The sequence below is a fragment of the Phascolarctos cinereus genome, unplaced genomic scaffold (genome assembly GCF_003287225.1).
Source record: "Phascolarctos cinereus isolate Bilbo 61053 unplaced genomic scaffold, phaCin_HiC Scaffold_726;HRSCAF=1367, whole genome shotgun sequence".
Taxonomy (NCBI): Eukaryota; Metazoa; Chordata; class Mammalia; order Diprotodontia; family Phascolarctidae; genus Phascolarctos; species Phascolarctos cinereus.
This window is the reverse complement of record NW_027556098.1, coordinates 275,203,521-275,222,545: the sequence shown is the minus strand read 5'-3', so window position 1 is coordinate 275,222,545 and position 19,025 is coordinate 275,203,521. Positions and strand designations below refer to the sequence as shown.

Sequence of the window (19,025 nt, the reverse complement as noted above, 5' to 3'; positions counted from 1 at the left end):
GGGTGGGTGGGGCCGACCGGGTCTGTCACGTGGGGCCGCCCGGCGGTCAGTGCGGCTGCGCGGGCCGGTAGCAGCAGCTGGAGAACGGCGGCGGCGGCTGGCTGACGGGGCGGACTGAAGGGACTCGGGTGAGTCGGATTTTGGAACTGGCAGGGGAAGTGCGCCGGGGGGCCGCCTCTGGCATGACTCGCCCTCCGCCGCCCCGGGTCCGCAGCCTCTGAGACTGCTTCCTCGGTGCTCCTTGTCGGGGGACAGACCCACTTAAAAACAGCTCCCCACCCCCGCTCCCTCCCTGGCGACCCTCGCCAACGTTCCTCGGGGATCCCTGCTCCCCCGGCGAGGGCGCCAGCCCGCGGACCCCTGGGGAACCGCAGCCTCTCCGCGCCGACCCTCCCACCCCCGGATGCTCGGGGATGCCCTCCGAAACCCTTCTCCTGGCTCCCAAACTCCCCTCCTCTTTGTCTATAACTGGGACTGCGCGGGGGATGTCCCCCGTTCTTCTCCTCCAGCGTACCTGAGGGCCCCTTCAGTCGTGTCCAGGGTTCCAGCCCTACCTCCCTTCCCGTGCCCCGTCCTGAGACCTCATTTCTTGGATTTTTGTGCTTCTCCACCCCACAATCAAAAAGGAAAACACATCAGCTGGTTCTCTGCTCTGTATTAAGTTAACCTCACCTCCATATTCTCGTTCTCCTCCTCGTGAAATTATGAAATTCCTCATAGTCACACACAGGCACAACTTCCCCAAATAAAAATAATTCCCAAAATGGGCATAGATCATAGCATGGGGAAATGGAAGGAACCATCCTAGTTCAACTCTCTTATTTTCCAGATGGTTAAACTGAGACCCTGAAAAGGTGAGTAACTGGTTACTGGTGTCGGTCTGGGATATAACCCAGGTTCTCTGACTCCAATCCAATTCTCTTTCTGTGACACCATCCAGCTATTGAGGTACTTTGCTTTTCTATTCTTAAAATATCAGATAATGAAAAAAAGAAAAAACAAAACGAAACAAACGTTTATCAACTCCCAGGCCTTTTACACCAAAGGGGTCAGGCTGGCAGATATAAAGTAAGGGGAAATCCTGCGTAGGGCAAAGAAGTTAAACTAGAAGCTTTTATGGTTCCATTTCAACTCTAGAATTCTGTGAAAATGTTGCTGTCTTTTCCTTCTTTTTAGCCCAAATGTTATCAAAACCAATTCAGTTTGTTCCATTGCTTTTTGAAAAAAAAGGCAGATGGAAAAGTTTAGGAAGTTAGATAACCAGATGTACAATGTTTCTTTCTTGGTCTGAATAAGCAGTGGCTTAACTCCCCTGGGAGATGTCCATACGTGCTGACAGAAACCGAGTGGGTAGGTTGGAAGCAATGTCTAAGCCCCCCTGAAACCTGTTCATTAAGAACAGTAAAAAGAACAGTGCTTAGCACAGTGCCTAGCACATAGTAGACACTTAATAAATATTTATTGGTCGATTGATATCACTTTTTTTATGTTAGTTTTGCTGAACATTTTTACTTTAAAATTTGTTTATATGGGATGAGTGAGGAGGAGGGCCACAATGGGAAATGTGGATTATGTAAAAACAAAAGATATCAAAAAAATTTTTTAGAAAACAATAAAAAATACCTTGTTACTAGTAGGGAAACAACCTGATGTAATAGAAAAAAACTCCAGTCTCAAAAGGCAGAAGATGACTTGGGTTAAAGTCTTAATTCAGCCACTTAACTCAATTACTGTGGACTATTTATATAATCTTTCTAAACCTCGGTTCCCTCACTTGTAAAATAGTCTAAAGTAGGCAGATAAAGTGGTTAGAGGATCCAGCAAGCCTTGGAGTCAAAAGACCTGGGTTCAAATCTCTCCTCTGACACATCGTGGCTATGTGGCCCTGAGCAAGTCACTTAACCCCTCAGTGTCCTATGCAGCTTTTAAGACAAGTTGCAAAACACTTTCTGATCTGCTTTGGCGTAGAGAATTTCCTCACCAGTGGTTCCCCATACGAGTGACGTCACAGTTGTACAAATAAAAATAAAAATTATTTCCTCTACCGCCCTTGTACAATTTAAAGGGCATTTTTTAAACAGTAAGGTGTTTCATAAATGGAACTATTTCCAAGGCTTCTAAACTGAAGAAAAAAATAATAATACTTTGACAAAGTTGTGAACAGGAACCTCTTTGGGAAAGAAAAGTGAAGATTTTGGGCATAAATTATAGAATTTAGAATTGAAAGGGACCTCAGAGATCAACCATTCCAGCCCTTTGATTTTACAGTTGAAGAAACCGAGGCAGGCCCAGAGATACTAAGTAATTTGCCCAAGGCCACAGAGCTAGATAATAGAGTTGGAATTAACAATTTCCTGACTCCTGGTCAGATATTTTTTCCACTGCCTTTTGGTTGGGGTTGGGAGGAACTTCAAGTCTAAACATTTAGGTAGTCGGTAATGTGGGACTAGAGCACTGGTGATTGTTTAGTGTTGAAAATGTAGATTTGTGAGTAATTAGTCTGGAATGAATAGATAAGGTAGTATGAATGGATGACTCTTCTAGATTAAAGGAAGGTCAGAGTACTCCGGACGGATCCTGAATTGAGTAGATTACTGGAAGAGGGTTGGGGTGGGGGGGTGGGGCTAGGTTTTTTTGCTTCCTCAAAAGAAGTAATATGAGATACTACCTTGATGTATCAAGGACAGGTAGACTTTTGCCCGTATATAGCCTCCCTCTTGGAGGAATTAGAAAGAAAGAGATCTTAATGAAAGTATGCCATAGGAGATCATGATAAGTAGGAAACAAAAATGGGGAGATGTGGAATACAAAAGATGGATAGATCTTGATCCAATCAGAGAAATAAGCAAAATTTAAATGCCAAGTTTCTCTCTTTCCTCTCATTAGCTCATTTATCCAACCATTTCTAATAGGCCAAATAAACAAATATATAACAAAAAAGTCAGGTGGCAATAGATGACAGATTTAAAGTTGATGAAAAGGACGTTAGAGATCATCTAGTCCAGGCCCCCATCCCCATTTTATAAATGAAGAAATCAAGATCCAGATTGTGACTTGCCCATGGTCATGGAGGAAGTAGTAAAAGGAAGAACCAGAATTCAAATCCAAGTCCCAATATTCCAAAGACAGCGCTCTTTCTACTGTACCACATTACTTCCCTGAGATCTGCATAACATTTTCCTTTGGATAGATTACTTTAAAAAAATATATGTGTGTGTGTGTGTGTATGTATGTGTATGTGTGTGTGTATAGAGAGAGAGAGATTTCTGACATCTTAGATTTCTTGGGTACTCTGCCAATTTTCTTGACCAAGTGGAAATAATAGTAAATAATGAGAAGAAAAGATATAGATAAAGTATATGTATTTTCTATACAGTGGTAAGGATTAAGAGTTGGAGATGCATAGATGGTTTGACTTTTGGGGAAAGAGAAAAAGGAAATGGGGAGAGACAAAGACTACCTCCCTCCCTCCAGTGTTCCAACAAATGCTGCAATTGTGAGAAAGTTGGGAAATGTTGTTAACTGAGAGATTATTCCATTTACTGACATTGCCCAGATTTAGATTCCAGAATAACTAGTCAGAATAGTTATATACAATATATTATTTTAAAGAGACAAAACTCACTTGCCTGTAGTTTGTTGTCTTTCTGGGCCAGAGCAGGAGGGGAAAAATGTTTTGGAACTATAGCAGCATCAGCACTGAAACTAGAGCTTTGGAATTGAAATTTATAACATTAAATTGGTATTTTGAAATTATTTTCATTATGAAGTGATGGTTCTCTTTATTAAGTTCCTTTCCATCTTAATCCATCTCTATTCCAAACATGAAATGTCACTCTTACAGACACTGGGCTTTCTGTGGCAGGAATATAAAAGTTCAGTTCATATATCATTTCTAGGTCTCAGAGAATTTGTGCTTAAGCTTCAGGCTGAAGGAAAAAAAAACAGGTTAATTTATTCTGGAGTAGGAGCTTTTAAATCCTTTTGATTTTAAAATTTTGCATTTTGAAGTGTTTTACTAGTAACATAGTCTAGCTTATTAGCAATCTATTGTAATTAGCCAATTAGATTACATTCTCCCAACTTCTACCCCTTTACTTGAAGACAAATCATTTGGGGTAGGTACCTGAGCGCAATAGCAAAGAATTCATGCAAAAAAATTAGTATTATCTTTTTTCACTTGTGTTTGGGTTTTCTCTTTTAGGCATTGTTGTCTCCCCTTCCTTGTTTATTTGTATAACTGTTGAGCTTTCTTGTTTTCCTGCCTCTGTAGACTAACCAATACATAAACAAATGCCAGTTTCTTCCGTTTTTTTAGGGACTTTTTTTCTGGTCTGCTTTCTGACATAGAACCAATAATCCAGCAAACCAGTAGTAGAACCAAAATCCCATAATAGTGGCATATTAATACCACAAGTGGTGTAAATAGTATAGTGCTCTCGTAACGTAGCTTCTTACATAGATATGGACATAACATGTTAAGTCATGACCTTCAGAATATAACTGCAAAAAGTAAAAGCTTAATTTAATAGCTTATAACAATATTTCCAGGTTCATACCATAATTGAAGAGGTCTCCTTGGTGTGTCACAAACATCTAGTGCAATCCAACAAGCATTTATTTAGCTCCTACTACATGCAAGATAATGTGCTCAGCACTAGAGCAGGCCTGCACAACTTGTGGCCCATCAGAGGATTTCAGGTAGCCTTTGAAAAATGTAGAGGAAGTCCTTTGGCATGCTGCAGGTGGCACAAGTTGTGCAGGACCTAACTAGAGAATACAAAGGCAGAATAAAAAATAGTCTTAGTCTTGAAAGTTGACGTTCTCTAGTCAGATCACCTGTATACATGATAGTAATGGGGAAAGGTATGTGCAAAGGAGTGAGCTAAGAAGATTAGAAAGGCTGCCTACAGGATATGGCACATAAATTGAGTCTTGAAGGAACCTAGGGATTCTAAGACAATGGTCTGCAAACTTTTTTGATCATGCACCCTTATCAGTAAAAAAAAAAATTTAACATTTACCACCTAGTATCTGTATGTTTACTCATTTATACACTAGATGTGTTTGGATTAATACTAGCATACTAATAATTATGTCCACCATGATATTTATACAAAACATACATTTTTTAAAGGATGAGACGAAGATAAAATAATATTTGATCCTAAAATCAATAGGGAGCCACTAGAATTTTGAATAGGGGAGTTTAGGAAAATTATTTTGGCAGCTATGTGGAGGATAGATTGGAAGGGGGATTGAGACAGTGAGAACAAGAGACTGTTGCTATCTATAGTCCAGGCAAAAAGTGATGAGAGCCTGAAATTGGGTGGTTGTGTGGATGGAGAAAAGGAAACTGATGGAAAAAAAAAATGTTGTGTATGTAGAAGCCCAAAATATGACAACTGACTGGGGGGAGTGAAAAAGAGGAGTTGATTATAACACCAAGATTGTAAACCTGGGTAATTGGAAAGGTGGTGGAACCCTTGAAAGAAATAGAGAATCTTGGAAGAGAGGTGGTGGATTTTGGTGGAGGTCTAAAATGCAGATCACATGGTCTGCATGCCGGGGTCTCCTGTGAAGCTCACTTTGTCCCACCCAAAAAGAAAAGTGGGGAAGGGGAGGTTCCTACTCAGAGTCACTGTCCTAGAGTGTAGAGTCTGCCCTCCTAAGGGGGGCTGCTGCAGCCACCAGGTGATCTAGAGGATGGTGAACATTTTATTTTTCCCTGTAGCACCTGTGCAGCTTCTATTCCGCTTATTTAGGTAGTGGTTAAGTTGAAACTGTCCTGAAAGAACTATGCCTGGCTCAGAAGAGGGGAGATAGAAACTGTCAGGGGGGATAGAATAGGTACGTTTAGTTATATGGGAATTGAGCCCCACATTTGGTCGTCATGGGGAGAACAGGATGCCACTCATCTTCCCACCCTGTGGGCAGGAAGGATAACACCTTTTAGGGTGAGGTTATGACCCCTACTTTGGTAGCCACCTTTCTAAGAGGGGGAGGGACTGCGTTGCAAAGACATAAATATCGGGAGAGAGAGAGTCAAATTCAGGAAAAAGACAGCAAGTAGGCCAGTTTGGCTGGGAGGTGGCGTGTGTGAGGTGGGGTAATGTTCCATAAGCCTGAAAAGGTAGACTGGAGTTAAGACTATGAAGGATGCCAAGCTGAAGAGTTTGTATTTTATCCTAGAGACTATTGTCTAGAAGCCCTTGAAGATATTTGAGCTGAGGAGGGACTTTTAGTCAGATTTATGTTTTAGGGAGATTTTTTTGGCATTGTGTGGAGGATGGATTTGAGAAGGGAAAGACTGGAAGCTGGAAAGTCCAATTAGGAGGTTGTTGTATATTATTAGTCCGTGTAAGAAGTGATGAAGGGTGGTGATTTAAAGCATTTATGCTTATATAAATACACGTTGAAGGTTAAATTTGCTTGGCCACCCAAGCAAAGATTTGTGTGCCCTTTTACCTTATGCTAGTTCTAAATATAAAAGATTTGTAATACCCCTTGAAACAGGGTCTACAATATTTATCTTTGGAGAGACTTTTAAAAGCAGCCTCAGGGGGCTTTTTTTTATGCACTACTGTTTTCCTCTACCTTAGCAAACTTACTCACTCATTAGAGAATCCTAGATCCTAAATGATTTAACTAGTTGCACAGGATCTGGAGATCTAGGAAAAGAGGAATAGGATTATTATAAACTATTCAGCTAAAGTACTCCCCAAATTAAACAGCACAGCTCTCTCTGAAATCACATGCCTGTAAAGCTTGAAACCTTGCATCTCTATACAATATTTGTTAAATTAAACTCTGCCCAAGTAGTCTTCAAATTACAAAGAAGTTGGAGCACTTTGATACAGTGGAAAAATCAATGGTCCTGACCAGGGGAATCCTAGCTCTGATGTTTGCTGTTTCTGTGACCTAGGGCAAATCATTTACTCTTTATAGGCCTCAGTTTCCTCCTCTGTAAAATGGAGATATTGGAATACATGACTTCTGAGATCCCTGCTAGCTTTGCCCTATCATTCTGTGATCTGTATATTTTTAAGTATAATTATGAGAGGACGCAGACCTGCAGTTTCCAGGGAGTTCAGGGAAGCTGTGAATGAGGAAGGATCCACTACAGATGCAGGTCTGCAATTTCCAGTCTTAGAGGGGGAAGGAGGGGTGCCCCTCAGTGGATGTGGAGTTAAATTACTTGCCCAAGGTCATACAGTTCATAAGAGAAGGTCAGAGTCTGGGCTTGAACCAAGATCCCTCTTCCCCCTTTCTCCACTCCAAGGCTCTCCTCTGTCTGCTATCCTACCCTGCCTTTCATTTTACAATTACAATAATATGAGTTCTTACTAAAATATTTATTTTTGTTTGCTTATGTAATCTTATTCTTTTCTTGCTAATAATTTGGGGGTTATTTAAAATCATCACCCCTTCTTTCTTTTTCCTGCTTAATCTTGAGAGCAGGGGTTCCTAATTTGGAATCTTAGGACTTTTAAAAATATTTTGATAATTGTATTTTAATATAGTTGGTTTCCTTTGTTAAGCATCCAGATGCAGTTGATAGATTGATGGACTTGCAGTCAGAAAGACCTGAGTTCAAATTCTGCCTCAGACAAACTAACTGTGTGGCCCTGGGAAAGTAATTTAATCTGTTTCAGTTTCCTCATCTGTAAGATAAGGATAGTAATACTACATTGTTGTGAGAACCAAATGAGATAATGTACTTAAAATGTAAAATCACTGTGTAAATGCTACTTTTTTGAGGCATCTAGGTACAGTAGATAGAGCTTTGGATCTGGAGTCAGGACCTGAGTTGAAATCCTGCTTCAAACTTGTACTGGCTGGGTGACCCTGGGCAAATCATTTAACCTCTCAGCCTCAGATTCCTCATCTATAAAATGGGAGTAATAATAGCACCTGCCTCACAGGGTTGTTGTGAGGATAACATATGTAAAATACTTTGTGAACCTTTAAATGCTTCTATAAATGCCAGCCATCATCATCATTACTTATTTCATGCATTTAAAAACCTTATTCTGAGGAAGGATTCATAGTCTTCATGACACAGAAAAGGTTAAGAACACCTGCTTTAGAGAATGAGTCTGAGTTTTTTTTCCTAAGAAGTTACTGGGAGACACAGTCATTGAATCATAAAGTTGGACCATAAAGGTTTCCGAGTATTGGGAGTAGCCAGAGGGAGTGGTGTTGCAGGTTACCGCCTGTGCCAGTTCCATGATTCTATAACCCTGAGACATTCTGGCTGTGTTATTCTGAAGAGAACCACCTCTGCAATATCAGCATAGCTCATCTGTGGACTATGTAACAAAACAAAAAGGGTGGGAAAACACTGAGCTTAACCCTATGTCATTATTATAAAGGGATTTTTCTATGTGGTGTTTCTAATCCTTTCACTTTTCTTCAGTTTTCGAGTAAGGAATAGGTCCATTTTAATTCAGTAGACTTTTTAAAATGTAGACTTTTCTTATACCTGTTCTGTGTCCTTGCCTCATGATTTAGTAATTACATTGCCACTGTTCTGACCTGACTTTCCTACATCTGTAGGACAAAGTTAACCAGTTAAATTATAAATTTTCTTCTGCCCTCTGAATGCTATGTTGTATTGTCTTTTCACTACTCATTCCTTGCCAAACTCCAACCCTGGGTCACTCCCACCATCTACTTTTTCTGCTCCTGATCAGGTGCTGCCAAATACCCCTGAATAAAATCACACAACTGGGCTAGCAATAAGAATGACAAGAGAAAGAAATTAAAGGCATAAAGATAGGTAAAAGATGACATGAAACTCTGTTTCCTGATGATGTGATGATCTACTTAGAAAATCCTAGGAAATCAGGGAACTAATTGACACGATAGCTTCAGCAGAGTTTCAGGCTACAAAATAAACCAAATCAACAGCATTTCTGCATAATAATGAGTCCAGGAGGCAAAAATGGAAGTGGAAATCTCATTCAAAATAACTACAAATGCATATTTGGGAATCAGTCTACCAAAGCACACTTAATATTTGTATAAATTTAGTTACAAAGTGCTACCTAAATTTTTAAAAATAACTTAAATAGCTGGAGGAATGTTGTTGGTTTTTTTGTCCTTTTTTGAAGAGGACCATGACATTAGGGAGGTGATGCCATGACATGCAAGTGAATTGGATGTAAGTGAGGGAGGGCTATGCAAAGTCGCCAGCCAGATTTTCTCCTCCAGTGCCATCTGGGTCCAGTGGCAAGATATCGATCAGGACTACTGGAGATGGCCCTGGACATTGGGCTTTTTAAGAAGCTTAGGTCTTTCACAGGTCTCAGTTAGACTGAGTTAATGCCTGTTCAGTGATTTAGTCTAGGTAAGAAATCAGGTGGAGAATGGCCTCTTTACTTAGTTGAAAAAAAAATCAATTTGAGAAAATAGCATCAGGGTTTCTGACCAAAACAGAAACAATTGCTATTTACATTCTCTCTGAGTCAATTAGAGCACAAAGGATGACCAAGTGGGGCTTGGCCTGGGGCCTGTTGTTGGCCAGTCAGTGATGGCCAAAGTGAGTTGGGTTTAAGGTGTGACCCTAAAGAGAAAAAGGTTTCAGCAATCAAAATTTACATTCAGGGGCAGCTCGGTGGCACAGTGGATAGAGCACAGGCCCTGGAGTCAGGAGGACCTGAGTTGAAATCTGGCCGGCCTCAGACACTTGGCACTTACTAGCTGTGTGACCCTGGGCAAGTCACTTAACCCCAATTGCCTTGCAAAAAAAAGAAAAAAAATTTTACATTTCTTTGGGCAGAGCACCCCACAGGTAAGGGTATGATACCCTATATGGACAGAGGGAAGGGAAAGAAGGGAGGGAGGGAGAAAGAAAGAAAGCTGTGTTGCCCGACTGGGCAGTTCCAGTTAGGTCCCTATTTCTATTCACAGAGATTGATGTTTGTCCTTTGTTTTTGAAGAAGACTATGACATTAGGGAGGTGATGCCATGACATGCAAGTGAATTGGATTTAAATAAAGAAGGGCTGTGTGAAGTCACCAGCCTCACTTTCTCCTCCAAAGCCATCTGGGTCCAGTGGTGAGATATAGATCAGGACAACTGGAGATGGCCCTGGCTGCAGTGGGAGACCTTGGCATTTTTAAGCTAAGGTCTTTTACAGGTCTCAGTTTGACAGAGTTAATCCCATTCAGTGATTAAGGTTAGGTAAGAAATGAGGCAAAGAATGGCCTCTTTACCATTCCAAAAAAATAAAAATCAGTCTGGGAGGGAAACACCCTCAAGGTTTCTGGCCAAAACAGAAAGAATAGCTATACCTAGGTTGTCCCAGTATAATTAATATAATTAAAATGACAATTCCACCAATGTTGACTTACAGACTTAATCTTATACTAATTAAAAAATTAGGTTGTCTAATTCAAACTGGCCCTTTCTGTTGCATGGCAGTCTTCTTATTCTTTCCTAATTGGCTTATCCCATCCCACACAGCAGCTGTTCCAAACCTCTTCTCTCTTCAAAACTCCCATAATACCCCCTCCCTCTTTGCAGAGAATGAACCTTGACTCCTAACTTACTGAGAAAATAAATGGGTTATCTCTTATGAGCTCCTTTTCTCTTTCATTCCCTAATTGGCTCTCTTACCTTGATTTCTTCTACATGATGCTACAGTCTCAGAAGGCTAGTCTTTCTATTTCTGTCTTTCACTCCCAACCCCTACCATCTTTTTCAGGAGCTAGTCATTTCAGTCAAACTTTCATTCTTCTCATCTTTCTTTCATATTCCCTATAACCACACTCAGGAGTCCCAGATCCTTAAAAACAACAACAGCAGCAACAAAACTTCACTTGAATGGCATGAGTAATTAAATTTGGTATGTGAATGTAACAAAATATTATTGTGCCATGAGAAACAGTGGACGTGAGAAATTCAGAGAATGTGAGAGTACTTATAAACTGATATAAAGTAAACAGAACCAGGAAAATATGATATACAGTGACTGCAACAGCAACATAAATGGAAAGAACAGTGTGATGATGTCAATTGAAATAACACAGGGTAATTGTAAAGACCAAACTTGGCCCCTGAGAAGAGATGAGAAAATGCACCTCTGTCTTGTCATTAAGATAGACTGTGCGTGTAGAGTATTACATATGCTCCCAAACACAGTCCATGTGTTGGTTGGTTTTGTTCAGCTATTTTGTTGTTGTTGCTTTTTTGTTTTAAGGAAGACTCCCAGGCTTACTAGGGAAGGGAGAGAAAAAGAAATGTATTAGAAGATTCTATAAAAACAATAAGCATCAGTAACTTTTTTTTTCAGGCAGTTGGGGTTCAGTGATTTGCTCAAGGTCACATAGCTGGTAAGTGTCAAGTGTTTGGTCTGAGTTCGGATTTGAACTCAGGTTCTCCTGACTTCAGGGCCAGTGCTCTATCCACTGAGCCACCTAGCAGCCCCATCAATAACATTTTTATGAAGGAGAAAAAATCCTTTGCTTGTCCCTTATGCCCTGTTAAGCTATTCATGTCACATCTTTTTTTTTCCCCCCATTGCCAGTGTCTTGGACGAAGCTCTCTGTACTCTAGAAGAGCCTTTTCCTAGGAGACAGCTAGATGGTATAGTGGATGGTGTGCTGGACCTGGAATCGCTAAGACCCAAGTTCAAATTCTGCCTCAGACACTTGCTACCTGTGTAAACTAAGTAAGTCACTTGACCACACTCAGCTTCAGTTTCCTCATCTATAAAATGGGGATGATAATAATAATACTGCCTGCTTCACAGGCTTGTGAGGATCAAATGAGGTAATATTTATGAAGCTCTTTGCAAACCTTAAAATATTATATAAATGCTAGCTGCTTCGTTGTCATTATTATATCTTTCTAACTTAACGATTCCTTGTGATCTGGTTTCTGACTTTATTTTTAAATTTCAAATTTCTCTCTAAGGTTACCACTGATTTCTAAATTAATAAATGTGATGGCCCTTACTTAGTTCTCATCCTTCTTGACCTCTCTGCAGTTTACGTCATTGGCCACCATTTCTTCCTACATACTCTTTCCTCCCTTGACTTTTATGATACTTTCTTGGGTTCTTTGGGTTTTTTCCCCCAGCCTCTCTGGTTATTTCTCCTCTCTTTTGTTGGATCATTAATTATCTTCTGCTCCCTAACCATAGGTGTCCTCCAGTGCTCTGTTTTGGTCTCTTTTCCCTTTGCTCTTGATACCTTTTGTCTGGTCTCATCAGTGCCCATAGATTACCATGTCTATGCACATGATCCCTAAATCTATATATATACACAACCCTAATCTGTATCACTGGTATCGGTCCTGCTTTGCCAGCTTACTAGTGGATATCTGTACTGGATGCCCCATCAGTTCTATGAACTCAGCATGTCCAAAGTATCCTCTTTTCCCCTAAACTTGCCCCTCTTCCAGACTTACTTGATGTTGAAGACACTGCCAGTTTTCCAGTCACTGTTTGTAATTTTAGTGCTAGCCTTGTTTTTTTACTTTACCACCTACATTCATTAAATTGTCAAGACTTGTGAAATATACCTCCATAACATCTCTCCCCTTCTCTTCATTCATACAGCTACTACCTTAAGTGGTGTCCTTATCATCATCCTTGAGTGGATGATTGAGTGGAAATTATTATTATTATAGCAGCTACTTTTAAAGTTTGCAGAGAGCTTTATTTTACTCTCACAACCTTGTTATTATTGCCACTTTACAGATGAAGAAACTGAGGCCCAGAGAGTTAAGTGACTTCCCAGGGCTTTTCTAGCCATTTGTATTTTGATATCTCTTATACTGATTTTTGCTAATTGTTTTGTTAGTTGTATTCAGTGGCCTATTTATGCCCACTATGCATCTCTCCATTGCCCTTTGAGTATGGGACTTTGGATTCTTTAGAGATTGTCAAATTCTGTCATTCATAACCTTATGGAATTACCAGAAGAATACCGGTGTTTAAAGATGCCTTTTTATTTCAATGAGAGGGTTGGAACCATTGAAATCATTGTAATTTACCAAATGCAGTCCAGCCTACTCTCTTTCTCTTATTCAGTTATAAGCCCACGTCACCATTTGTCTACAGCATTTATCCAAGATGTATGTATTGATGAGCCATTCTACAAAGAAGCAACATAGCACAATAGAGAGCTAGACTTTCAGTTAAATCTTGACTTTGAGTCTACTTCATGTATTTCTTAGCTGTGTTTCCATGGACAGGTCACTTAATTAACTTCTCAGTCTTTTTCCTTGTCTTACTTACAGGGTTGGCTTTGCATACCTTAAAGCACTATATAAATGTGAGTTATTATTATTAACTGCATATTGTATTATGAAATAGGCATTTTTCATCCACTTGGTTTTTCTATATAGATCTGGCAAACTTTTTTGATTATAATTCTTATTTAGTAGACATTGTAGTGTTCCAAGATTTGATGTAAGCAGCAGTGTCCTCTACAGATAGAAGCATTCAGAGGATCTTACCATTTTGGGAATCACTCTTCCATTTGGATTCACTGTAAGACATCTGTAAAAGTGTCAAATACTTTTAGGAAGCATATATTTTCCTGATTTTGTGACTTGTTTATTATGCTTTGCTGAGGAGCCATAGGGTTATGGGACAAAGTCTCTGTTATTACATCTGTTCAGTAATCTTTTATGATCTTGACTCAAGCTTGCGAAACACCTTGACAGAAAGCCTTTAAGGCTGTATTTTGCTCTGCCAAATCAAATATTTTTACATAGCCAGCAAAAAAAAAATAAGCACAATGCAATTTTTATATTCTTTATACCTCTTAAATGTACAGTGTAAAGATGTAGTCTGCTATAGACTCTCATTTGCAAAAACCTGCCTGTTCCGTTGTCATATTTTAATCAAGGTTGCCCTCTATATGTCAGTCATTCTTGCACATAATTCGCTGCTAGATAGAGCAGTGGAATTATCATCTCCATCATCATCATGAAGATTTCATACAAATGAAAAAGACATAGGGATCTGTAGTTACTGGCATTCTTGATTGACTTTTAAAAAAGAAGGCAGTAACATCTCTGGGGGTTTCATATCTATTTTTTTCTCTTTCAGATATCTTAGGAATCACTCCCCTCAACCTCTTTAAAATTGTTACTTCCAACGTGGACTTTGTATATACTGGTCCAGTCCATCTTCATCTAGCACAAAGTCCCAATTCAGGAATTAAAGCTGGACAAATAATAATAATAGCTAATAATAAAAATAGCTAACATTTATGTGGTACTTTAAGGTTTGCAAATAGCTTTACAAATATTCTTATTTTATCCCTGTGAAATAAATTTTATTGTTATCTCCATTTTACAGATGAGGAAACTGAGGGAGACAAGGATTAAGCAACTTTAAAACACCTAATTGGTATAAAAGTTTTTTTGTAGTCCTCAAGAGCTCCCAGAAGAAGGAAAAAGTAATTCTGTAGCAACTGCAAGCAGTAACTCAAAGGGGAAAAATGAATTTTCCATAAGGATTACTTGGATGCCTAAGATAAATGAAACAACAAATTAAAAAATTAAATAAAAGCTCTGAAGAAAGAATTGGAAGGAAAATAGAAAACCTAGAAAAGGAAGTGGTAAGTCTTACCCAAGTAATGAACTTCTTGAAAACAATAGACCATTAAAAATCAGTGTCTACCTGAGACTTCAAGAAAGAGTAGAACAAAATCAAAAGATTAAAGAAGAAAATAGAAGATAACTGATATAAAAAGAAACCTAACCTTGAAAATAGGCCAGGGAGAGATTTTTTTTTTTTGGTGAGGCAATCAGGGTCACACAACTAAGAGAGATAATTTAAGACTACCTGAAAACCACATTAAAGGAAATGGTCTGGTCATTGTACTTCAAGAAATAATCATTAAAACTGCCAAGGTCTATTTGAACCAGAGGACAAAGTGAAACTAGAGAGAATCCTCTGCCTTCTGGAGATCCCAAAAGGAAAAGTCTCTGGAATAATTGTTATAAGCAAAATATAGGGCTTCCATGCAGAAAAATTAGCTTAAACATCTGGAAAAGAGTTGAAGAACCAGGGAACCACAGTCACAATCACACAAGACCCAGCAGTTTCTCCAATAAATGAGAACAGGTCTTAGGCTACAGTATTTCAAAAGACAAATGAGACAGGCTTACCGTAATACCTAGGATTTATATAACACCTTGAGGTTTGCAAAGTGCTTTACAAATGTCTCATTTCATCCTCACAACAACTTTGTGAGGTAGGTGCTATTATCCCCATTTTACAGATGAGGAAATTGAGTCTGAGAGAGCTTGATTTACTTGTCCAAAGTCACACAGCCAGCAAATAAGTTGAGTATAATCCTACAGGAAAAAAATATCAACGTCTTTAAGATAATGAGAGCACTATTAAGCATTTCTGATTTAAGACCAGAGCTGAGTAGGAACTTTGAAATAAATACACAAATATGGTACATTATAATTTTCAAAGAAATTTACACACAAATGGTATCATTTGATCCTTATAATAAGTCTGATAGGCAGCAGATTTTATCCTATTTCTCAAATGAGGAAAAAGCTTCAGTTACCTGAATAAATCTAAGTTATTATTGATATATTAAAATTGTGACAGCCACATTGAAGGCACTTTAATATAATAAAGGAAATTCAGTCTGGCTGGAGGGAAGATAAGAGTCCTAGACACTAAATAAAGTAAAACTGAAGTGATACTATCCTTTGTTTCATAAGTAATTGGCCTGAAGCCATGAAGCAGAGGATGACGGTTGGGATCTCCATAGAAAATCAAGAAAGTACTTGCAAGAGATATTGCCTAAGAAATATAAATTTCAATATTTTTGTGTTTTTGGGAAATTTGATTATTGAATTATGTTATAGCTATTCTGCTGCATTGCAAATTTAATTAAAATCACCTCTGTTAAACTGTTAGGAATTTCTAGAAAGTCAAAACTGTTTCCGGTCTACTTGGCTGATCCTTATGAACTGAAGAACTATTGCTTAAAGTAGTAAATAACCAAGACTTTTCTACTTGATCCTTTTATATGTGGATAAAAATAACATCTCATATTTCTATTGTACTGAGCATACTCACTGAACAAAGACTTCACATTTAGAGTACCAGATTGATGTTTTTTAATGGTCTAAAAACTATGACTTTAGGACCATTTTCCTGCTTCTCTGCCATAATCACTGCTGAATCAAAAAGGGGCCACAAAGGACCAAGGAAATTTTTCCTTTGTTTTGTGGGTTGCCACGTCCAAAAGAATTCATCACCAGGTAGCCAATTTACTGATAACATGCTTCTGTGATTAGCTAGATTGGGCTTTGGAAAACAAATTAGATCTGTTATTGGTGCCATACTCAAAACCTTTCCAGCATGGTAGACCTCACAGAACTTATACTCTCCAGGCACAGAGTACAAGAATCCAAGGTAACCTCCATCATTACTGGAGGAAGACTTTGTGGAGGGTTTTGGTCATTACAAATTAAAATATTAATGATAAATATTTATAAAAAGACCACTGTGAAAACAATTGCAGCTTATTCACCAACATTGGTTTTTGAGGATGAATTGGTAGAGAAATTCTATGAAGAATTTGATGACTTTCCAGAGCAAATCAACATAAACTCTGATACTTGATGATTTTTTTTTTGTAAATAGTTTTTTTTTTACTTTTTCCAATTACATGTAAAGATAGTTTTCAACTTTTTTTTTTGGCTAGGCAGTGGGGTTAAGTGACTTGTCCAGGGTCACACAGCTAGTAAGTGTTATATGTCTGAGGCCAGATTTGAACTTGGGTCCTCCTGAATCCAGGGCTGGTGCTTTATCCACTGCAACACCTAGCTGCCCCGCAACATTCATTTTTCATAATATTTTGAGTTCCAAATTTTTCTCCCTCCCTATCCTCCCGCTTCCCAACATGGCAAGCAATCTGACATAGGTTATACATGTATACAGCCATGTTAAACATAATTACACGTCAGTCATTTTGTGAAAGAAGAAACAGATCAAAAGGGGAAAACCATGGGGAAAAAACAAAACAAAACCAAAAAAGTGGTAATAATATGTTTCAATCTGCCTTCAGATTCCCTAGTTCTTTCTCTGTATGTGGATAACATTTTCCATCATGAATCTTTTGGAATTATCTCCGATCATTGTATTGCTGTGAAGAGCTAGCTGAGTCTATCATAGTTAATCATTGCACAGTGTTCTATATACGGTGTTCTCTTGGTTCTGCTCACTTTACTCAGCATCAGCTCTTATAAATCTTTCCAGGTTTTTCTGAAGTCCACCTACTCATCATTTCTTACAGAACAATAGTATTCTATCACATTCATATACCATAACTTGTTCAGCCATTCCCCAGTTGATGGGCATTCCCTCAATTTCCAAGGAATTCTTTGCCACCACAAAAAGAGCTACTGTAAAATATTTTTGACATATAGATCCTTTCTCCTTTTTTATGATCTCTTTGAGATACAGACATAGTATTGGTATTGCTGGATCAATAGCCCTTTGGGCATGGTTCCAAATTGCTTTCCAGAATGGTGGATCAGTTCACAATTGCAACATCAGCAAAGCATTAGTGTCCCAATTTCCATATGCCCTCCAATATTTATCATTTTCCTTTTCTGTTACCTTAGCCAATCTGATAGGTGTAAGGTGGTACCTCAGAATTGTTTTCATTTGCATTTCTCTAATCAGTAGTGATTTAGAGCATTTTTGCTTTTTTTTTGCTTTTTTTAAGTAAGGCAGTTGGGGTTAAGTGACTTGCCTAGAGTCACACAGCTAGTAAGTGTCAAGTGTCTGAGGCCAGATGTAAACTCAAGTCCTCATGATTCTGGGCCAGTGCTCTATCCACTCCGCCACCTAGCTGCCCCTGGAGCATTTTTTCATATGACTATAGATAGCTTTAATTTCTTTGTCTAAAAACTGCCTGTGTATATCCTTTGACCATTTATCAATTGGGGAATGATTTGTATTCTTACCAATTTGACTCAATTCTCTATATAGTTGAGAAATGAGGCCTTTATCAGAAACACTTGTAAAAATTGTTTCCCATCTTTCTGCTTTCCTTCTAATCTTGGTTGAGTTGGTTTTGTTTGTGTAAAACCTTTTTAATTTAATGTCATCAAAATTATCCATTTTACATTTCATAATGTTCTCTATCTCATTTGGTCATAAATTCTTCCCTTCTCATAGATCTGACAGGTAAACTATTCCTTGTTCTCCTAATTTGCTTATGATATTACCCTTTATGTCTAAATCAGGTACCCATTTTGACCTTATCTTGGTATATAGTGTGATATGTTGGTCAATACCTAGTTTCTGCCATACTGTTTTCTAGTTTTCCCAGCAGTTTTTGTCAAATAGTGGGTTCTTATGCCAGAAGCTGGAGTCTTTAGGTTTATCGAACATTAGATTACAGTCATCATATACTACTATGTCTTATGTACCCTAATCAATCCCATTGCACCACCACTCTGTTTCCTAGCCAGTACCAGATAGTTTTGATGATTGCCAATTTATGATATAGTTTTACATCTGGTATGTGTAGGCCAACTTCCTTTTCTTTTTTTTCTCCATTATTTCCCTTGCTATTCTTGACTTTGTGCTCTTCCAGATGAATTTTGTTATTATTTTTTCTAGCTCTATAAAATAATTTTTGTAGTTTGATTGGTATGGAATAATTAAATTAGTTTAAGTAGAATTGTCATTTTTATTATATTAGCTTGGCCTACCTGTGAGCAGTTGATATTTTTACAATTGTTTAGATCTGACTTTATTTGTGTGAAAAGTGTTTTGTAATTATGTTGTATAGTTCCTGGGTTTGTCTTGGAAAGTAGACTCCCAAATCTTTTATGTTGTCTGCAGTTATTTTGAATGGAATTTCTCTTTCTGTCTCTTACTGCTGGATTTTGTGGGTAACATACAGAAATGCTGATGATGTATGTGAGTTTGTTTTATATCCTACAACTTTGTTAATTATTTCAAGTAGTTTTTAGTTGATTCTCCTGGATTGTCTAAGTATACTTTCATATCATTT

The 19,025-nt window shown here is 38.4% G+C and overlaps 1 protein-coding gene across 5 annotated transcripts in view; it reads left to right on the top strand.

Moving 5' to 3' along the window:
• The first annotated feature begins 32 nt into the window (after positions 1-32).
• FAM118B (family with sequence similarity 118 member B) overlaps positions 33-19,025 on the top strand; it is a 101,323-nt gene continuing 82,330 nt past the window's right edge. For 2 of the 5 annotated variants that reach the window (XM_021000650.2, XM_021000647.2), the window contains exon 1: positions 33-128. The gene's annotated coding sequence lies outside the window, so the exon portion shown is untranslated. Of the gene's footprint in view, positions 129-829; positions 855-11,533; positions 11,678-14,561; positions 14,583-19,025 lie in introns of those variants that run through there. The other 3 variants (XM_021000646.2, XM_078147111.1, XM_078147112.1) reach the window with 3 other exon arrangements.